Below are 20,831 nucleotides of genomic sequence, written 5' to 3'. Positions count from 1 at the left end.
GTTTTCACAATTATACCAAATAATTAGATTTAACTCAATTAACACTCGTCACGCAACTTGGCTTCACGTTTGCGTGCCCCAAATGGTTTATTTATATGAAAATGTGTGAAACTATAGAATGGAGACAATGTAGGCTAATGTCTAATATTAATCATATTATTCTTAGGTAAGTGGTTTTGTGATTGATTCCTGAGAATCCTGAGTAGTACCTAGTAAAAAGATGAAGAAATAATTTTGTGAAATATGTGCTTTAGAAAGCTCATTGGGCGAAAAGCTCCAATGGGAAACTCAGGGCATTTCTCACTTAAATCAACGTATTTTTCAAACTTATTACATAAGAGCTATACTGGCCTAAAGATTTGGCTACGAACATTGGCAAGCTAATTCTCCATGCAATTTCAAAACATAATCGGCCATACTTATAATCTAATTTCACAGTTTGAATGGAACCGATCCGATTATCACTTTGGCCCGTTTCGTCAAGGTACTAAATTATGAATTCTGTATTCGATTGCATGAAATTTTATCCAAGTAAGATATTACTTTTTTAAGACATATATGTCAAGTATGATTTTTTATCTGTAATAACACATGTATAGTATAAGCATGTTTGTTTATTTTGCCTTAAAAGATCCTTTCCTAGAAAATCGCATATCCGTTCCATTTCATCCAACTACCATTAGCAAGGAATGTGCGTATAATATCCTGTCACGACACCGTCCCCACCGTCACAAATGATTCATTTGAAATGACTCTATTCCACCGATTCACTATAGAATACAATATCTATAGCCTGTAGCCGATATATCAGGGCATCAAACAGTCTACACGTAGCTATAAGGCCGGTTTCAGAGTTGGCCCCAAAATTGGTTCCAAGCAACGCCATTATAACACCAACGTCACTAAGCCAAGTTCAGACGCGCGATAATTGCGCGATTTCTGGGCAGTTCTCGTACATTTGCATCAAAACGTAACCGCACGGTTACGGCCTCAGACCCTCAGTGCTTCGCCAAAGAGAACCACCCAGAAACCGCCCTCAGTATCACCACAGAATAAGTAATAGTAGCGCTATTATAGCGCGTGTCTGAAGTCCAACGTGAGACTGTAGATCTAGAGAATTGTATTGAGAGGGATAAAGGTCTTTTCTATACCCACAAGTTGAAGGAGTGGCATTGGGTTGGGTTGGGACTAGAGGTGGGCGCCGATATACAATTGGCCGGCGGCGGCGCGCCGACTTTTTGACCTCGGCGGCGGCAGCGTCGGCGGCGTGACCTTTTGACCTTTGTTCATCAGGTATTTTTTTAAATCTGCTTTTTTAGTATCTATCGTCAAGACTAATCAGGTGATTTGCAGTTGGTTGAGGTTTGAGCCACTGGAGCAGTGGTTTACCCTAATAAATTAGCTCTCTTGATCATAGATACTTTGATATTTGGATAGCGGGTTTGGCTGAGATCAGGTTCTCGTGTATTTCCTAAAGGCGAGCATACCAATAAAAGTTCATCCTAAGGTCCAGGATTTTAATGCAGGTTGATTGCAGCAATGTGTCGAGGTCTAGATTGGCCGGAGGACAAGTTTCACGTCTTAAATGATAATATGGTGAGACTTCGGGGCTTAATTACATGAGCCACTTGGTCAGCCAAGCAACTGACTTTGCAACAGTCTAGTCGCTTTAAGATCACAGTTACATTTGAGGAAGGCCGCAGCTTTCTGGTGTCTGGGCTACTTTACTAGTAGATGTTATAGACTCTATAACATCTCTATAGTATAGAGTATCGGACCAAGTACAAAGTCCTGGGATACTCCAGCTCTGCAGCTAAAAAGAGAAGTTTTTGTCACCGAGTTTGATTTAAAACTGTCTGTCACTGAGGTAAGAATCCATCAGCAGGTAGTAGAATTGTGCTGGAAGGTACTTTTTAATATCATAGAGTAGTTCTTTAGCCGCAGCGAAAGCAGACGTACAGGATTCTTTCTTTTCCAAAAATTGTACTGATTATGGTTGGTATGGTTTCTGCCAAAATTTATGGTCGGGTATACTATATTACATGGGTCATACTTAGGCAAGAGAATAAACGAGCAAGAATGATCCTTTTCCATAATTTTAACAGTACAAATGTCAGATTAATTGAGCGATAGGAGAATTGGTTAGGCGACTTGCCAGCCTTATGGATCATTTCCAAAGTTAAGAGACTTGCGAGGTTCTCACTCAGTATGGTCATTGTCAAGACCATGGACTTCATGGTGATCAGATCAAATGCAAGTGCTTTACGAGGGTCCATTTTGGCTATTTCTTTAACTTAGCCATCTCTTTTAGCGTTAGTTCTTTCGTTTCAGCCGAAAGACGTCCTGCACCGCTCGCATCCAGGCACTTCCTGCAACCTTCCCCAAATCGTCGGTCCACCCAGTGGGAGGCCTGCCTACGCTACGTTTTCCGACTCGTGGTCACCACTCAAAAACTTTACTGCCCCAGCGGTCATCAGCTCTACAAGATATGTGCCCCGCTCACTGCCACTTGATTTTAGCGATTCTGCGGGCTATGCCAGTCACTTTGTCCTCCTGCGTCTTTCGTCCTCACTTAGCGTAGTAGGAATCAATCTTCTACTTTGAACTTGAGGAGGATAAGCGGAAACAACTCTTTAGATAGTCAGGTACAAATATGTCCAGAAGCAGCATACGAAAAGATGAAAAATGGGCCCTCTCAAATCACAATGGGAAGGTTTGGCAGCACAGCGCCTAGAATGGTGGGAGATTGTGTAAAGGCGAATTCCGAGGATGTAAATCCCGTCCATCTGCCGCCATTAATTATAATTATGTTGGCGGCGGGCTTAGATACTCTCAATGTGCAAGGAGTTTGCCGCGAAGATTTATTTTTTTTGTGCATAGATCGGCTATGTAAGCCATCTTCGGGCGTACCAGCGCCGCTAAGACAGCTAAGTCAAAGTGGTCACCATGACCGAAATCGGTCGGATGAATCATCATCATCAGTAGGAATCAAAGGCAGGCATAGCTGCAAGTCTGGGATCAAGTCCAATGCTTGGTCTTATTTTTTGGTTTGAATTGTGGATTTTTTGGATTATCCGTGTCAATGGGTTTAACCGATTGAGTCCCAGACGGCATTAATTAATGTCATAACAATTGATTATCTATTGTGTCTAGATTCGAGGAGCTTGAAGGATTAAATAAACCGGCTTGTCATGTTTTTTTTTTGTCAGCACTCATGTATTACTGGACCTAATAAGCGGAGAACACTTTGAGGGGGGTGCTTTGTTGCCTTCCAGAGGTTGTGGTTCCCATTTGCATTCCGAGACATATTTGCCAATCTCTGTGTGAGTGATTCGCTTATAAAGAATAGTCCAATAGTGTGGGTTGTTTGCTAGACGAAGGCGGGGATTTTTTTCTTGACAGCATGAGGGACCGGCGCCTCTCGCGATCAATTTATTTATTAGACCAAGCAGCAACTTGAATAATGTACTTGATTAACTGTTAATATAGTTAGTATTAAGTTATTCAATCAATTTATTAGTATATCAACGGTATTAAGTTCGCCTTGTGTACCAAATTATTATATAGCATTCAAGAATAAATATTATAGTTAGTTCTTCTGCGTTCGAAACACAAATTAGTACAGTATAGGAGAGGAATAAATTGCAAATAGTTGGTATAGTATCAGTATCGGCGCGCCGACAGCTGGTCGTAGGCGGCGGCGGCGTGAAAAAATTCGCGGCGGCGGCGGCGCGCCGGCGTGGCGCCCACCTCTAGTTGGGACCAACATGGGGGCCAAAGTGTGGAGCCGGCGTAAGGTGGTGTGATAATCAGCGGTCAGTGTCACTAATGCGCTCCGGACGTCAACCACGCGCAGTTTTTGCGCGCGCATTGCGGCGCACCGCAGCTAGGGTTGCCAGGTCCAAAAACACAAAAGCCGGACTCGGTGCTTAATGTGGCCGGCGATAAGCTGTTATCACGCCATTTTATCGATTTTCTCCATACATTTTGACGTCGATAGTCAAAAGTTATCACGGCGCGCATCTTAGGCCTACTGGCAACCCTAACCGCAGCTGCGCATGCGACGCACGAGCTTCTGTGATCTGTCTGTCACGAATAAGCAGAGTTGATAGCACATCAGACTACATACAGTTACCGACTATGCGTTTTGGTTAAAAAGAATGCCTATTACAATACCTAAAGCTTGATACTCATATTTAGATGTTTGTTACGTGCTCTTTCACTTAAATTTTACAGTACGTTTCTTCTTTTCTTTTTCTAAACTTTACTTTCTGTAATTTTTATAAACTTTACAGGGGTACTAATATTGTTACATCAGAATAAAAGTGATATTGAGTTAATTTTTCAAAATACAACGATTAGGTTTTAGGTCAAATAATTCGGACTTTCTGTGTAAGCTAACTGAATTTCACTTAGCAAAAGTTAGTTTCTATTTAATAAAACAATAACTGCTATCAAATCGACAATTAGGTATTTCAGTCTATAAAATTGTCAATAACTCTTATTTGAATTAGCTTACAAATTGTCCATTCTATCTGGATTTTATTACTCTATACAAAAACGCGGTGAGCTGGCAACTCCTTTGTCACGAAGGGCATTAATTTCTAACATTTGAACCGTGAAGTAAACAACTCCACACAATATATCGTTAAGCCGTCAACGTGGCATATCGATAATAATAATAATAATATCGAATGCATGTACACATGCGTTAAGAAAACAAACATTATTGTTTCATGAAAGAAGAGTACGCCAAAGGCCAGCCCACTGTGCGCTGGATTTACTTACGTTACAATAATATTTTTTAAAGACGACGAATCACTAATTTTGGCGCCAGGAAACGTTTAGGATTTTATTGTTTAGCGGTGCGTCACCTTAACGCTGTTTTTAACAAAGTAGGAAAGATTGGCTCAATTCTTCACATAATTCTACCCTTTTCACTCATTCGTAGTATTTCAGTCACTTTAATGTCATGCGGATCAGTCGGTCTGGTCACAGAACCACCATTTGACAGAAGTGCCCATTCAAGGTTATGGAACAAAAACTTCAATGCCAATTCTGCAACAATGCAGTGTACGTTCTCTAAATTCCGTTTTTTCCTGACAAGTAGGCAAACTGATATCGTTTAAATTTGAATTTTATTGACAAGACGGTATGATTTTGTTTTAAAAACACTTATTAAACTACAGAGAAACATGTAAAAACGGTTTTACGACGGTTTAGTGACAGAAAGAAATTCACGCCAGCGAAGCCGCGGGTAAAAGCTAATAATTTAAATACAATTTGTTTTACCCAATGCAAGTTTTGGGAACACAGGAAGCGCTTCATCTATTGTTTGATCGTAAAATTGACCAATCGGAAGAGTCAATATCAATCTCTAGCCGATGACAAGCCCCCTAGTTTGGGAGGCGGTGGAATATCAAACGACCACAGCTAGCAGTGGTTGGAGACCTAGCCATGGTTCTAGGTTTATCTTCGAGGATACCTACGACAAAGATGGGACTCTATAAACATTCACTAAATGCGAAAGTAGGTAGGTACTCTTTGTGTCTCTCTGTTATCTTTTCTAGATGAATTGCTTTCGATGAAATATTTTACTCCATCCATACTATAGGGAATGGAGTTTAAGAGCCAGTGAAATACATAGGATTTGTTTTATCCACTTTTTGAAAGGGAATCACGGACGAGATAAAGTCTTCTGTGACATGTCAAATTTAAGCGGGTTAAAGCTAGTCATCCATCCATAAAAGAGATTAAAAAACAATGAACAAAATATATCAGTTACAATTTTTCAGGACGAAGATAAAACTGCATAGGTAAGTAAGTAGGCTGTAAAATTGTTGTGCGACGTCTTTTGTTTTTTGTTAAATAAGTAACCGGCTTTTATAATATCCAGAACTGTTATAATATTCTGTAAGATTGACCGAAATGCATAAAATGCACAAATATGAGAAAAATGCGTTCCTGAGGTTTTCGCTAGTCGACGTTTTATGTCATTTAATTTAATGCCCTGTTTGAACATCTAGTTAAACACAAAGTTTAACTCGTTACAAGTGTGTTCTGTCTTTGTTTGTTTACGTTGTGGCTTGCCGAGTTCAACGAACTTTGCATCAGGTGTCTAAGCTGTTACGTGTATTAGGTAATTACTTAAACTGTTGGTTTGATGCTGTTTAGGATCGTAACTTGTTAATTGTTGCAATAACACACTTCATAATTCGTTGCAGGTACTATTTTAATCTAAAGTAATGTGATGTCGGCGTTTCAGCAGCTGAAACGACGACTTCCAAGGCTTTCCATAACAGCCGGTCCTGCGTTGCACGCATCTAGGTTCTTCTAGCGACCTTCACCAGATCGTCGGTCCACCTAGTAGGAGGCCTGCCCAATCCCATGCTACGTAATACTCCAAATTATTCTGTGACATTCCTGATAGATTTCGTTGCCCGAAAAAGTAAGGAACTTTTTTGGAAAGTTTAACCATCCTATAACTTCCTTGTTTTAAAACGGCTCAAGCTGTTAATATCTCAGTTTATTTACTCTCGAATGAAGTGCTACTGCCCTTTGAAGTGTATCGAGTTGCCATTAGTGCAACATAATCTCTCTCACCGCTCCCACTTCCGGATGTTTCAGTTCAGACGTACAAATAAACCACGAGCATATCTATTTGCCAAACGGTTGGTTGAACTACCACATTTGGAACATCTTCACTGATTATGGCTTAAATACAATAGCGAAGCTATCTCTAGTCTCTAACATTTTCAGGATCTCCCACCACTCTCATGAGAGAGTTAGAGACGAGAGGAGTAGCCTCCCAAAGTCCCAAGACGGTAATTAGTAACAGGCAACTAGCACTGACATAGCCCGACGGATTAGCAAACTGTAGTGGCAATGGGCAGGGCACATTGTACGCAGAACTGACGGCCGATGGGGCAGAAAGGTTCTGGAATGGAGGCCGCGTACCGGAAAACGCAGCGTGGGACGTCCACCTACAAGGTGGACCGACGACATCGTAAAGGTAGCAGGGAAGCGCTGAACGCAGACCGCTACCAATCGATCAACATGGAAAGCATTGGGGGAGGCCTATGTTCAGCAGTGGACGTCCTATGGCTGAAATGATGATGATGATGATGAACTAGCACTGTGATTTACCATCCTGCAGTGGTGGACTAATTGATGATTAAGCCTTCACTGATTCAACGCAGGTTAGTCATGCCCGTATTTAAATGTTTTCTCTGTTTTCTTTTAAGAGCAGCTAGGGATTGGAGCTTGCTGTCTTCTGCTGTCTTCCCTGACATCTACTAAGAAGGAGTGTCTGTGTAAGTACCACACACATAAACTGCATCTAGACTTAACATTGGGTGGGATAACGTTTGCCTGCCTACTTAAGTATGGTTGAATAAAAGAGCAATATTTTAAAAAAAAATATTTACTGCTGTAGCCGTCAATAAAATCAATCTGTAAACCATTTTGACTTGCAAATGCGGCAACAAATCACTTCGTGCCAATAGCAATGTGTTGGGCCGTCTGCATTTATATCTATGCAAATGCATTGCATAGATTACTTTTTAATTAATATTTATCGATGGCCATAGGTCAGACAGCAGGAAGTGCAGGCAATTTGTAAAAAACTTATGACTTCGTACCTACTTAAATGAAGAAAGGAAGAAAGAACTACATTTTAGTGCGCCTTGAATTCTATACATCAACTACTTATTTCCCAACAAATTCACATAATATCAGACAGACACGAGATTGATTTTATTAGGATTTTTTCAATACTGGTTCAAGCCAAGTATCAGAAATTCAGGACCCTAATGCACCTGCAATATGATTAGTAGCAGATGTTTTAATAGTCAATTTTTCGCCTGACAATGGCCTATAAAATCGTTAGATTACTAACATTGCACTCAATCTATTCATTGTAAAACAAACATTTTGAACTTTATCTCTATCGACAGAAGATTATGTGTTTGATTAAGCTACAAAAACTCATAGACAATAGTTCCCTGGATCGTGAGATCGGTTCCCTGGGAAACAGGGGACAATGCGGAGATCCCATGAGATTAAAGCCGTACTGATACTTATTCGACAAATAGATAGTAATTAGAAACTAATTATAATACTCCCGAGGTTGTAATTTAGTTGATTGATCCATTCTTTTTTAGAAAATTCTTTACTCTGCATCAAAAGAAATTTCAGAAGAATGTGGAATTAATTGAATGAAGTTTATTAACAACAAAGGAATACCTACCTCTTTACCTTTAATATTGTTATGACATAGAGTCTAGTTGATGATTAAGTTGACAATCGTTTTGAAATTCTCAAGGAATTGGAGGCAGGCAACCTAGATAGTTGATTATTTAATACTAGCTTTCCGCCCGCGGCTTCGCCTGCGTGGAATTTTGTCTGTCACAGAAAAACTTTATCGCGCGCATCCCTGTTTCAAAAACCGGGATAAAAACTATCCTATGTCCTTTCCCGGGACTCAACCTATCTCTATGCCAAATTTCATCAATTCGGTTAGTGGTTTAGGCGTGAAAGCAAGACAGACAGAGTAACTATCGCATTTATAATATTAGTATAGATAAAGTGGTCAGATAATTTCTCTCTTTCTGTTTTACAATGGTTCGCAATTCTGCATTATTCTTGCTGCGTTACTTCATTCATACTAATTGCAAGGAATGCGTGATCCGAGCGCTAATTTGATTAGCTTGCAAGCGGTGGCCGGTGAGTAACAAATGGCCGCTCTCCATTGGACTAATCATGAGGAACCTTCACACTGTTGCACCCAATCTACGAACGATAACCACGGTAATGACCCAATTATCTAAGTTTTGAGAGTAGATAGGAGTTGTGTAACCTATAGATAACATCTCGATTAGAATAGACCTTACATGCCGCGTGTCATGACATGACTCTACATCCTAAAACAACATTTACATTTACTCGAGGTACGGTTTAGTTGTCATAAGACCTGGTGAAGGTCGCGGGAGGTGCCTGGATGCGAGCGGCGCAGGACCGGTCTTTGTGGAAATCCTTGGGGGAGGCATTTGTCCAGCAGTGGACGTCTTTCGGCTGAAACGAACGAACGAACGAACGAAGATTGAATCAAAGATATAGGTACATAGATTGGCGTATGGTAAGGCGTATACCTACCTCAAACTAAGGTACCGACTGGAAACCAATGCGGTATTGATGGTGGTGGTGTGGTGTGCACTCTATCATCACGTCTAATGCTGTGGATAGTCTGTGGATTACGATTAACGACCGAACACTTGGAACATTATTTTTGGAAATGTGTTTGGTACTTGCCAATTGCAAATTAAATGTTTTCTCTACTATTCTAAATCTACACAGGTGGATATTAGACATAAATTGGCTTGGCGTAGCATATACCGTGGGCGATGTGGACCCTCGCCCACTAGTCTCGCATGAAGGTCCTTGAGTGCTTAAACTTTGGCTAATCCTTAACCAATCTATTATCTTTGCTTAAATGTGCCTACAGCCTAAACAATCTTGATAGTCAGATATCAATCCAACTTTCCACATTAATTAATCTATCCGCAATCATTTCCTCAGCCAATTACTACCCTTAATGACCACTCTGTTACTTGTAAATCACGCGAATGTTAGAAGTTCCCACCGAGAGATAACAGTGATAACAGCTCCAAGAACTCGCTGACAAAGGCCCCGCCACTTTGTACGGTGCTGATAAGAGAAATACCTACTTGAATGATGAGACTGGGGTAAACATGCAACGAAACAATAGAATTTGGGAAGCCGACACTACAAAAACAAATGACGATCATGTTTTATGAATTGACAAGACTTCTGCCACGGCTTCTGTTGACCATGAGCATGATTAGGAATTACCTATTCCTTCCACCGTTTAAGCCTAGGCGCAGACCATCGATTTTTCGTCGGCCGATAGTTTAGTCGAGCAGTTGATCAGTATGGGCATGTATGGGAGTGCGCACATTACACCGATTTGATTTGGCCGATTCTTCATACAATTTTAAAATCGGGCACAACTATCGGCCAACTAAAAATCGATGGTCTGCGCCTAGTCTTAACAAGAGTAATCTAGCTAAAGTCCCAAACGGGTCTGTTTTATAGCATAGTTCTTGATTCTACTACTAAATTACTAAAATCGGTTCAGCAGAATGCAGCTAGCAGTAGACTATGTTAAAAGCGGATAAACAGAGTTAATTTTGCACATTATTTTAGTCTGAATGAGTTCAATGGTCATTCTACTTTGATTGCCAATTAACGCCGTTGGTTTTAATTGACTGGTGGAAATGCAATGTGGAGCGTCCCGACATTTTTGGTCAGCCACGCCTAGGGTTGCCAACCGTACTCTAAAATAGAGTATTGTCCTCTATATCATGTAGGCGTACTCTATAATCTATAACACTAATAGAGTACGCTAAAATACTCTTTTTTACAAAATGTTTACTTAACTATTGCACGTCTGTAATAATATGCAAAAATCCATAATAATTAGAATAAAAAATTGGCCAAGTGCGTGTCGTGCCTAGAGATGTGCCGCTGAGAAAGTTCTCGTTCCCGGCAATATTCCCAGTGAGAATATTCTCGAGAACCGAGAACGCTCCCGGGAATATTCTCAGTGTTCTCGACAGAATACATTTAGATTTAATTTTAATTTTGTTGTTTATATGTGATACTAGCTTTCCGCCCGCGGCTTCGCCCGCGTGGAATTTTGTCTGTCACAGAAAAACTTTATCGCGCGCGTCCCTGTTTCAAAAACCGGGATAAAAACTATCCTATGTTCTTTCCCGGGACTCAAACTATCTCTATGCCAAATTTCATCAAAATCGGTTGCGAGGTTTAAGCGGGAAAGCGTAACAGACAGACAGACAGACAGAGTTACTTTCGCATTTATAATATTAGTTGGGATTGGGATTATTTGCAATGTTTCGATGTTTTATTAACTGGGCGTTAAGACTAGTCGTTATAAACAACGCATGAAACGTGTGAGTGAGATATTGCTGTCTTGCTCACTCTTTTCGTGGCGAACGCGTACCGCGGCTTTAGGACTCGGCTACGGTATTTGAACATCAGTGTGCCTCTGAGTTTTAAGGCCCTTGCCACCCTGGCGGATTGCAAGCGGATTCAAAGCGGATTCAAAGTGGATTTAAAGTGGAGTGGCGACGCGACGGAGAAGCCGCGTGAAAATATCGTAAAGCTTCCCAAAGGCTAGCCGAGCTGGATTCGATGATCGACCTTTTTTTTCGAAATTGGACCTACCTATTGGACTATTTGTCCCAGGTAATAGGTATACATTATTGTCAACAACCTCGAGTGTAGAGTCTCCACCTTTTAGAGGAGTGGGTGCAACACGGTCTTTAGACATGATTTTTAAATCTTGTCCATGTTCATTTTGAGACCCACTTGTTGAGAGACTCTATTGAGGCCATCGAGCATTGTGCCTAGATCTTTCACGATCTCAGCCATGACTACGATAACGTCTGCTGTCTGGGTGATGTACTCACCGTTGATATTTATGCTGAATCCACTCCAGCCCAGAAGCTTGAAAACATCTTCCAGGGCGGTGGTGATGACGTCTCCCTGTCTCACCCCTCGCTGCAACTGGATAGGTTTCGGGTCCTGATCTTCAAACGGACTGTCACTGTGGCGTGTTTGTACAAGCCTTTCAACACTTTAATGTATCAATAGTCAATTTGGCACAGTTGAAGAGACTGAAGCACTGCCCATGTTTCAAACGAATCGAAGGCTTTCTCATAGTTCACAAACGCAAAGTGGCTGATTATACTCCTTGATCTTCCGTATATTCTGCCGTTGCGTATATTATTATGGTATATGGTACTAAAGCATTTTCGGAAACCGGCTTTTTGGGGGGCTGAAAGTCGTCGAGCCTGCTAGTGTGACAATTCGTAATGACTATCGAAAACAGCTTGTAGACATGTGATGGCTCAGAAGCAAAATGGGTCTATAATTCTTCAACAAGGTTTTGTCACCTTTTTTAAAGAGGAGTATTAAATTAACATTCTTCTAAGTGTCTGATCAATCTAGATAGCACGTATTTTCTATAAAAATGTGTCAAATGATCCGTCAGACAGGCTATCCACAACTTATCCAGAAGTGGCGAAACAGGCCCTTACTAAGCGATTGTGAAATATACCCTTTATGTCAACTAAGAATAGTTTAAAAAACTAAAAACACGCTTTTAATTACTAATAGCACTAAAAAGCCAAAAAATCATCAGGACCCTGGACATCATCTAGCATTAAAGTGCTCGAAAAGACAAATTCAACGAACCCAAACTCGATTAGTTTCCGTCGTTTCGTTTAGGAGTTCCTATGGCTACCTCCTGACTCCATCATTAGGACCCTGGACATTATCTAGCACTTAAAGATCTCGAAAAGACATCCAATGAACCCAAACTCGATGTGATTCCGCCGTTTCGTTTAGGAGTTCTTTTGGCCACCTTCCAGTCCCATCATCAGACCAGCTGGTACCACAATATTGTATTGTCATTTCTAATCTACAATTGTCAAGTTTCATGATGATACAAGACTTAGAAGTGCGTGTAATTCAGATTCTAAGATTCCATTGCATAGTTAGTTACATACACGATGACCTAATAAGAGCGTGTTAAAAACGAAAAAATGGGCAGTTACATTATTTAATTACGTGTAAAAAGAAATTTCTGTCATCTTACATATCATTAAAACGACATTTCACGACGAAAAAAATAAAATATAATCAAGGTGCAGTTGCCAAGAATATTGCCGAGAAAGTTCCCGAGAATATTCTCGGGAACACTGAGAATATAGCCTTTCACTGCAAATAGAGTGTATTGTTTAATATACACTTATCTGTTGACTTAATTTAATACTATTTTACTTAAGAAAGTTCGTTTATTTCCATTTGATAAACATGATTCTCAACCTTTCTCACTTAGGAGAACGCTCCCGGGAACGCTCCCGAGAATATTCTCAGTCGAGAGAGCGTTCTCGGGAACGGCACATCAATAGTCGTGCCACGCGCAGTGTAGGGTTCCGTAGTTGTCCATCGTTACCACAATATATTTCAGAAACAAGCAATTACTTCATCTAAAGTCACTTTTCATATTTCAAATGACTATTACTCTTAAACTAAGTGATGTATCTTAACCGTTATAGTTTTCCATGAAAGTTCATGAAAAGCAGTATTATTACAATTTTTTCCAGATTTTTGAAGCCAACAGTTTAGTTTTTAGAGGGGGGGGGAGTAGAGTAGAGTTTTTACACGCCCTACTCGAACAAAAATTGGCATTTTTAAGCTTTAATAATTTGCAAACAGATCTCTAAATGGAAGAATAGTCTTAGAAACCCCTAAGCTATTTTAAAAGACCTATCCAACGATACCCCACACGATGGGGTAGAAGATGAAAAAAAATTCATCCCCACTTTACGGAAGCTAACCAAAAAAATACTTTTTAAATTTTATTTTACCGTTTTGTCGGCGTGATTAATATACATACCTCCACAAAATTACAGCTCTTTAGTGCCAATAGTTTCCAAGCAAAACCTCGAACAGACAGACATATCGAAACTATAAGGGTTCCTTGTCAGGAATACGGAACCCTAAAAAGTCTACTATTTACTGTTAATATGTTGGTATCGCCGATTCCCCAAACCATATTCGAATGTTCCTGATTCGTTGTGCTGCAAAAAGTACAAAAAAAAATACCTTTTTAAAAGTACAAAATAAATGATACTCTTTTTTGTAAGTCCGTACTCTTTATTTACGTCCTTTAAAACCAGATATACTTTATTTCTTCTAAAAAAAGTTGGCAACCCTAGCCACGCCATAAATCATTGCTCGTTAATTTGGATATTTAATTTGACACGTCGATAGTGACAGACGACACTACAATTAATAATATCCTACTGTTAAAATAACCATTCCAGAATCAATTTCATATGCATACGATCTCATAGACGCAAGTACTAACAAATAACAGAACTGCCTAATCTGTGAGTTGCTATTATTGGTTTCTATTTAAATTCTTGGGTTAAATTATCTTTTCAAATTTCGAATACCTCTTGTAACTTTACATATTTTTTCTAATGTAAATGGCATGCAGCACTGGCTGGCAAGCGGCCAAGGAATGTATGTCCGAACACCTTTACAAATTCTTACCACTAAGTTAACAGTTAATTTAACAATAATGGCGGCTATTAGGCAAAAGGAATGGGGCGTAAAATTAGCAAATAAACATTTCAACTGGAGTCAGGAATTAGATTCCATACCTGATTAAACTTATACAGGGTGATTTGAAGACTACAAGTAAAGAATCCCTCTAGTATGTCCTTCAAATAAATGTTGCACACAGTCACACAGGCACACAAAATATCATAACAGTCTTCGAGTGAAATACTACTAAATTAATTAGTCCTTATCAAGTGGGTATCTAATTTCTAAATGTACGTAACATGTTAATTACGCTTGGTTATTAAATTACTTAAAAGCTCTCGTGTGTAATATAAATGGCCATTTGTTTTGGGCTTTCCCTAATTTTTATGAGGGCTTTTTTATGATGTCTTTAATGTTGTTGCACCTCACATAACAAAAGGAGTAAAAGTAGCTGGTCATAAGATCCAAAGTTACGGACTTAAGTAATTGTTTTTCAGTGTCGCTAGAATGTTGACAATCTTACAAAGAAACATGAATAAGTTCTTTCTGATCTGGTTGACCTTGCCTATTTCAGACTCTGGGAAAGTTAGGCTTCGGTTTTTGCTGGCGGTCACCCATCTCGAATCGATTCAGCCTGGTGCCAGTGAAACGAAATAATTACCTACTTAGTTCGTGCGGGCATTCAGTACGTCAGATTTGGTAGGCAGGTATTTTTTTAAATATTTTTTTTCGACTATACAGGACAGGACAGGGTGACTGCTGTATTATATTTGCTGAAGGCTTATGTTGATTGATGATTTTCATTCCTAGACCTTTTTGAATTTCTATCAATCAAGACAAAGGAAATGGTCTCGATTTTCTTTGCCCGCTATTCTACCGATTGTAGAGATACTCTATAAGTAATCTGTGCTTTACCAAGGAAGCGAGCATTATCTGTGGTATGTCACTTACTTTTTTAAAGCGCGCACGCCACAAAGCGTTCCACACATACATCCTAGTCTGTGCAGGTAACAAAAACCTCTGGTGAATACCTCGGGCCGTTCCCATGGGCTGTTCACACGAACCGTCACACCCCGTGAGCATAGAGTAATAGCTTCTTAAATGGCCACAGACGGGGTTGGGCGGCCTTTGACCCCGACACTGATAGTTGTCTATGATTGTAGACATTGTAGTCCTTTTAGGAAATTACAGCAGCAGTTTAAAACTTGCTCGGATTGTTTAAGAAAATTAACTTTTTAAACAAATTACCTCTGTAACTGGAGGTAGAGCTGTTTGTAATATTAATGTAGTAGGTACGGATTCGTAGTAAAGTGTTACTCGTATCAGTTGATTCTGAAATATACAGTAGGTACTATACAGTTCACAATTTGTCTAGCTACCTCCAATAAGACACCATCAGGCCTGGCTCACTTCGCGCGGTACATCCGATAATTACCTACAGCGAAGCGCCCCGCCGGCGGGTATTATATCAGTCGAGTGTCACGCGCGCGCTCGTCAGGACGCTGGCGTGCGTTGTAGTATGATTATAATTCTATGATCGAAGTATTATTTAAAAATGGACATAAAGAGAAAGAAATATTGTGCGGCGTTCGGGTGTTTAAATTCGAAAAGTAATCTACCGGATTCATCTTTTTTTTCGCTTCCCAAAGATGCTGAAAGGTATGTTGGCCAAGTGGGTAATTAATAATTCTTAGAATAGTATAGGAAGGAACCTAACCTACTATGACTACTGCTCAGAATGCGTCACTGCTGGACAAAGGCCTCTACCAAGGTTTTCCATAATGAATGCATACTTACCTACATACGTACCTTATTACAAATAAGTAGATTAATATTTTTTCACTAGACAGCAACCCTAACAGCGTAAGAAGAGTTCAGAGGCACGCGATAGAAAGAGACAAAACTTGTAGGTGAATAAAATTGTAGGTACGTAGTGCTGTGCGAGCTGAATTCCACTGTATCGCGTCGTAGCAAGACTCGCATTTATTTAAATCGTCTTGCGGAGTAATCCTTCTGTACCTGTACTATTACTTATTCTGTGACACCATGTGCACCCTGTATGTCGGTCATTGATTAGAATAGGTAGGAAATGCGTTTGAAGTAAGAGACAAAATCGGACCATGTCACAACAACACACATTCGAAGTGATGAAGAAAGGTTCCAATTACAATCAGCAAAACAAAAAGACAAAAACAAAACACAAGCACGCGACGTTAATTTTCCTCCCCAGTTTATCCAGCATAATAACCATCATGACCTTTGAAAGACGCTCAAAAACCCGCAGATGCTGTGGTGTGGATATTGGATACCGCTAACAATCGACGCGTGCCCGACAGGCATATGAATTGGTATCCGACAGCTGTAACTTAGCGCCGTTAGCATTTTTAATATTGGTGCAGGTGCCTGGGAACACATGTTTCCCATATTATACACAAATGTTTTGCTCTATATCTGTTCTGAAGCACAATTTCGATCACTAAGGCTGAGTTGCACCACCTAACTTTTTTAAACATCTACGATAAGCGGTGTTTTTGTATGGGATTTGTCAGACTTTTGATGTTTGTTAAAGTTAAATTAAAATGCTGCAAGTGGTGCAACCCACTAGCCTAAAAAGGCCTTTTGTATTTTCATTATTCTTTAATTCGATATCGAAACGAAATAAGGTCATAATAGCATTGAAATATTGAGTGAGGACACAAACAAAACCTGATAGCCTATTTCATCCCATATTTGACTCAACATGACAGGTGATTATTTTCCAAAACATTCAATAAATTTTAAATACAAAAATGGAAAAGTCATTTGGACTAGTTCTGTCCATTTTGCACCTAAATGGATTCCCAACTAGATATTTTATAGGTCACAGGCGGCATAATCGATTTACGGCTATTTGGGTGCGGTAGGTTTAAAGATAGATGAACTAGCTCTTCTAGTAGTTGCAGAATTTTTTTCTAGGATATTTAGGTAAGAATTCGGATAAGGAAAAGATGGAATGTGAAGTGTAGATTATGAACCTAGATAAGTACGAGTGTGAACGCTACGAACCGCGCGATATGGAAATCATTGAGGGAGGCCTATGTTCAGCTGTGGACATCCTGTTACTCAAATGATAATGATGATGACGTACGAGTGCAGCAAGCCTGTAGGTATAATTAAGTAAAAGTTAGTATAGAAATAGGTATCAGTTATTGATTCCCACACTCCTTAACGTTCGAATAACAGATTTCTTTGATTTGCAGATGTCTGCCATAATTTGATCATAGAGTCGGTGCGTTATTTGAGATCATAGATACCTACTGTCTTATTAATTTAGGTATTACTTTATTGGCCGACACATAACTTTTAATTTCTTGGAAATTCACAGAAATCAATATTATTTTCAACGTTGTATTCTATCAATTCATTCGTTTTCAAATAATTCTTCTCTTCATTATTTGTTTACTTTTCTTTGACGTGCAGTATCGTTTCTCAAAAGTGACACCTAGCCACATTATTTTAATTCTTAGTATTTATCATATTGTATTCATTATTCTTAGAAGCTAACAAAGCACACAAGTTGTAAGACCTACTCAGTAAAGTCATATCGATAAGTTTTGAACCTACTGTTGTTATCGATTGAATACAAACTCGGATGTGGTTCTTTAATCGTTTGTAAAGACAAAGGTGCCTCTGTATAGTAAGGTCAAGCGACAGGGTGTGTCAGCATAAGCTGTTGTCAATAAAATAAGTTACTGCCTAATCATGACGTATATAATATGTAGTATGTGACTACGTAACTACGTTTACGATTATGAAATTACAGCATAACCTAGTATGATGAGTAGGTTCCTGCCGTAGTGTAGTAGAGCGGTGTGACAGGAGAAACCTTGGCACAACATCATACCTGGTCATGTCTGAAGAAAATTTTGAAGTCTCGCAGCTTTGCGATGAGATAATTTTGCTTTGTAAGAAGAAGAAACGTAACAAAAACACCCTACGCTTCGGGTGCTTACAATAATGCAAGAACATACTCAGTAATGTCATAATGTGCTATGGATATTCAATAATTTATTTGTAATAAATATTATTGAGACGTAAATCGTAATACCGAACTATCGATAGGTTTATCTACTGCTTACTTACATTTCATTTAATTAACAAACTTCAACCAATTAAGAAGCATAAACTTGTCGACATTACCATAATCATTAACTTATTGCCTATTACATCATCATAGCATAGTGCATGTTGTATGGAATATAAACATAATACACGATGACCTCTAGCTATGTTAATAAATAATTGAAGTGTTAAATGTAGGTACATAATGGTTTGATTGAGAATACTTTACAATACGTTTCTCAATATTCAGTTTAGATTGATATTCAATATGATAGATAATGGAATAGGTAAGTAGGTACATAATTAATAAGTGTGCAAGAATCGCGGAATGCATCAATGATTTTGGAATACCGCGAAGGAATGGCACAAAGTTATCAAATTGACACCTAAATAAATAAGTAATTTACAAATTCCACGTGTTTTCTTGATGTGTCGTGCGGTCGTGCCTACTTTCATCGTCCGTCCTTAGATTTAAACTAACCAAAATAACACACGTGCTCCCGTGCTTTATTGTTTCTATCAGTTTCTATCTCGATAAATTAAACCCTACTCTATAAAACATAGGTAGGTAATCGTTATCCGTAAAAATCTTTCGACTGATTCAACCTCTTTGTCCAGTCCATTCAAGTTAGTTTCACGATCACAACAATGTCGAATGTCGCCCGAAGCTAAACCAATTTATCTGCCACAGATCAATCAGCAGCATGACTCATACAGGCCTAGTACCATTTGGTACAGTCCACAGTATTTAATGCCATTCGTTCTTTGTTTCAGTAACCTTGAGGAAGTCACGTGACGGAGGAGGTCGATGACCGATTACAATACATAGATCGCTGTAGGATCAAATCGGAACTTTCAAGTTTATCGAAAGTTTTTGACAGGCATTGTAGTAGTTCTTTACAGGTTCAAATCTCGGAAAGTAAAGTAATTTTAAGTAGGTATTTCGTAATAATGGCGTGCTTGAATAAAAAAATAAAAGTTCTGCAGAGTAGGATTTCGTCACAGCTTAGGTTGCAGAATACGTGATTACAAATTACAATAGGCAAGTAAACTAGTTGTTTATTTTACAGTTTAACTGTACTTTAACAGTAGCAAAGCAACACGATTGATTGTGAACGCGACAGGGTATACAACACCCGCATAGATTTATTTATTTTATGACCTTCTCCGGAATTGGTTCCTCTGCATCTCTCACTCAATACCCATCTTTATTGGCTAGTAGTAGAGTTGCAAATATAATTCCCAGGTCACTGGGGGTTCGTTATTGTCTCCAATGTCCAGCTCCCCTATCTGTGGTCATGCAATTTTTCAATCAAGTCGGTTACTTTTCGTGTGTTAATGACTATTAGAAGCGTTTCGAAAGATTCGTCGAGGCAATTTTTATAATGGCTTTTTAGTGAACGATCGTTGTCAAGGCATTAATTAATCGCATTCGCGAGCAAGTTATTTTTAAATGAACTAGTGACACCAAAAGTTTGATGGACTTAACTAATTCACGGTTATGAATAAGTAAGTTCAGTTTTAGAATCTGCGACTATCTTTAAATACCTACCTAAAATCTATGCCTAAAACTGGCATACAAATTGCGAACTATGATCAACGTAGGTAGGTACCTACATGATTGACCATCACCTACCTACCTAAGTTGTTGTTTAATTACGTAGGTAGGTAGGTACCTACCTACCTATCTTGTTGTTGTTATTTTACCTACTTCAGTAGACATAACTTATTTTCAGATAACATAAAGGTACCTACCTACCTACATTAGCTTGAGATTACGTCAGTTAGCAGGTAGCTAAGTAATGTTATGTTTATTACTCACCTACAGCCATTAAATAAACAATTAAGTTAAAGGTAGATATGTTACGTTCATGCTCAAGAAACAAGGAAATAACTTGCACTGTAATATTTTTATGTCAATATTAAATTATACCATAATGAAATAATCTTAGAACATTACTTAGTTACTTAAGTATTCAGTTATAATAACATCGTAGTAAGCAAGCATAAAAGTAACTCACCAAGTGATACCACACATTCAAACAAAGTAGGTAAGTTAACAAAAACAAAAAATTAAGAACTCACCGTTGACTATGAATCGATGCTTATCATTCTTCAGCTCTTTGGCCAACTTAGGACACTCTTTTTCCAACACTGAGCACACCTCACCCAACTTCCCACCGCTGTGTTTACTAACAACTTCTATGAAGTAGTTGCACTTATCATTATTACCAGCACTGGTTATCAACTCTAGATCGCTTACACTGAACAAGCCTTTTTTCACTAGCACGTCGAGTACATTTGTGTCTGATAGTTCTCGTAATAATATCGTTTTGTGGCGAATGAGACCGGCACACACGTCGCTGGCGGTTGCCATCGTTCGACTGAGAAAAAAACTGCCATTGAGTTGGCCCATTCAAGTGGGCACAGATGCCGCGTACGCGCGGGAAACGCAGCTATAGGGCTGACTGACAACAAACACATTGCTTTCGGGATCGGGATCAACGGATCCCTTACTTTGGATTTGACTTGAGGTCGGCGGGACCTTTTTTTTGTCAACAAAAACAGGA

The 20,831-nt window shown here is 39.2% G+C and overlaps 1 long non-coding RNA gene across 1 annotated transcript in view; it reads right to left on the bottom strand.

Moving 5' to 3' along the window:
* Positions 1–20,831, bottom strand: part of LOC135081631 (uncharacterized) — a 93,360-nt gene that overhangs the window by 6,819 nt on the left and 65,710 nt on the right. The gene's annotated exons all lie outside the window — the stretch shown is intronic.

This window comes from Ostrinia nubilalis, chromosome 20 (assembly GCF_963855985.1).
Source record: "Ostrinia nubilalis chromosome 20, ilOstNubi1.1, whole genome shotgun sequence".
Classification (NCBI taxonomy): Eukaryota; Metazoa; Arthropoda; class Insecta; order Lepidoptera; family Crambidae; genus Ostrinia; species Ostrinia nubilalis.
This window is presented reverse-complemented; position numbering and strand designations above follow the sequence as displayed.